The sequence below is a fragment of the Cyprinodon variegatus genome, unplaced genomic scaffold (genome assembly GCF_000732505.1).
Source record: "Cyprinodon variegatus isolate N-32 unplaced genomic scaffold, C_variegatus-1.0 Scaffold225, whole genome shotgun sequence".
Classification (NCBI taxonomy): domain Eukaryota; kingdom Metazoa; phylum Chordata; class Actinopteri; order Cyprinodontiformes; family Cyprinodontidae; genus Cyprinodon; species Cyprinodon variegatus.
In genome coordinates, this window is record NW_015150678.1 from 731565 (window position 1) to 734232 (window position 2668).

The following is a 2668-nucleotide window of genomic DNA, read 5'->3' on the forward strand; positions in this document are numbered from 1 at the left end:
TCAGAATTCTGACTTTTTCCCCATACTATACTGAAATAAAATTTAAAAAAAAAATCAGTTGACTTTTTTTTTTTTTCAGTGGCCCTAATCCTCTTCCGTAGAAAGTTTATTCTTATTAGTACAATTATATTGTTTGCGTCCGGAAATTTCATTTTTGCTGGCAAAAATGTAATTTAGGATAACTATATTTACAGTTATTTAGATATATTTGATAATCAACAGCGCTTCTAATAAATGTCAAAACGGCCTGCCAGAGAAGCCTGTTAGACGATCCAGTTCCTCAATGGGCGGGACAAGCAGATTAACGGGCTCCTTCGACCAATAGGAGCCGGGACTCACAGCCCCTACCGTTACGTCACTACCTTGAAACAGAGGGGTGTGCTCGCGCTGCAGGAGCTACAGGCTAAGCTCCTGGGGATACCTGAGGACGCTGGAAGAAGAAGAAGTCGCCCTTTTTTTCCGGGTTGCTCTCGGTTTCCAGCCTCAGTGGAAACTGCGTCTGATCCTCGGAGGGTTTCCTGGTTCGGCTGTCCTGAATCTTTCCTTCCACAGGTGGGTGAGAGGAAGCTGTAGCTGTTGGTGCGCGAGAACTCAGTGCAGGTTTGGTGTCACTTTTCACTGCTGTGGACAAACATGGTGATGATTTAAAAGCTCTGAGTCCTGAAGCTGTGTCACACCAACCAGTGTCTAACCCTAAAACTGTTTTACGTTTACAAAGACTTTCATTTTATACTTAATTTAACTTTTCATTATCATTAGGCCCATTTAAGGCCAACAAACCTTTAAATTGCTGTTATTTATGAGCTTTAAATGCTCAGTTTTTAACTAGAGACCCAGAAAAAAACAGAAGTGCTTCAGTCTGACTCAAACTTTAAGTAGTTGCTTTATTTAAATAATTTTAGGTAATAATTGAAATATAGATACATATAAAAAATAATATAACAAATATGATATGAAAAATAAATATATAAAAATATATATTATAAAATAAATAATGATGCCTGTAAATGCTGGCCTAAGGAAACTTGACCTTTTGACCTCACAAACCGAGTTGGTCGTTAAGGATCTGACCAATTTGTTTTAAATGCAAACATCTAAAATGCTGGAAGTCCTGTTGCCCCGTTCAAGGAGATTTTTAAGGTCAGGTAGAGTAGAAGGATGTGCTGCAGAGCTGCCATTTACGCCGCTCTTGATGGAAAAGTTACTGTTTTTAAGCCTAAATGGGGGCCGTGACATCCAAACATGGACAGTTTGGAGTTAAAACAAAGATGTGTGGTCAGGATTCAGCATGCAAGGAGAAAATAAACAGAGGTTTGGCTGCAGGAAGGATTTTCTTTAACTTTCTTAAACATGAATTGGAGCCAGAAAAGACAAACTTTCGAATAATTAATTCAATTCAGTTTATTTCTATAGCGCCAATTCACAACACACGTCATCTCAAGGCACTTTACAATTTTAGATCAATTGTAAATCTAAAAATAACGACGCAGTCTTGTGCAGACATGTTTGAATACTTTCTAATTCATAAAAATGCAAACTTTCACCTAAAATACTTATTTCGTATTTTATTGTACCTTATTTTCTTTTCTGTCCGAGTGAAAAAAGTGGTGAAACTAAATTTTTTTTGTTTTACTGAGAAGCCAAGATAACACAAATTATCAGGGTCACAGCCCAATGCTGCCTAAACTGTTTCCATGTTATTTAGATTTATTTGCCTCTATCTTTGTTCATTCTTTCGCCGAGGAATTTAAACCATATTTAGTTTTTCTAAATATTGATGAAGCATCTGTTATGCTATCTAAAAGGTCTGTGTTATCTACAGGCTATCAGATTTTATAGGTTCTATAAATTAATGAGAGAGGTCTTTAAGGTCCCACCTGTTGATTTGATTTCTACAGATTTTAATACCTTTTTTAAATGACTTTAACACATTAAGGTTGAAAACATTGCCCAAATGAATCAAGGTATTCATTTTGAGTAGGCCTGGGCAATTAACTGCATTTGAAAATCTGCTCAAAATATAACTAAACACAATTTTTAAATCACAGAAGGGCTCCATTTTGGTCACATTACATTTACATTTCTCACTCCAGTCCTTTAGGTGGCGGTAATGCACTAAACGTGGGTTTGTCTCCACACAGAAGGGAAGAGGGAGAGCTAGCCAGCCGATCCTCCATGCAACTGTTTTACACAAAGCTTACAGTAAAGTTTAGAAAAAATGGACTCTGGACTAGCAACGTTTCAAGATCAGGAAAAACTGAAACATTTGTGATATAAGTGCAAAAGAAAACTCAAAATAAAAATGCAATGATGATTGAAAATATTTGCAATTTATTTTTTTTTTTTCAAATTTGGCCAACCTTAGTTTTCTACGGAGCCCCCTAGGGGACATGGGGAATTTTTTTTTCTTTTGCATTCCCTCGCAAAATTTTGCGTTACCTCGCAAAACCTTTTGCGAAAGTTTTTGCGTTCTGCACGCCTGAGAACGCAAAACCTTACTTCGGTCAAGTTAGAAAGATATTCACAGATTCGGACTTCCGGGATCAATAACTCTCGTTGTTTAAACACAAATGGCGCCTCTTTCATCTCCTGATAGCACAGACTACGAATTACAAGAATCAAAAAGCGTTATTTTCGAAAAAAAAACGAGCCGTTCTCCGAGCTGGAT

General features: G+C 37.0%; 1 protein-coding gene across 1 annotated transcript in view; it reads left to right on the plus strand.

The window, feature by feature from the left end:
• Positions 1–384: 384 nt before the first annotated feature.
• ugp2 (UDP-glucose pyrophosphorylase 2) overlaps positions 385–2668 on the plus strand; it is a 25051-nt gene continuing 22767 nt past the window's right edge. Inside the window, exon 1 of the mRNA XM_015380945.1 lies at positions 385–552. The gene's annotated coding sequence lies outside the window, so the exon portion shown is untranslated. The remainder of the gene's footprint in view (positions 553–2668) is intronic.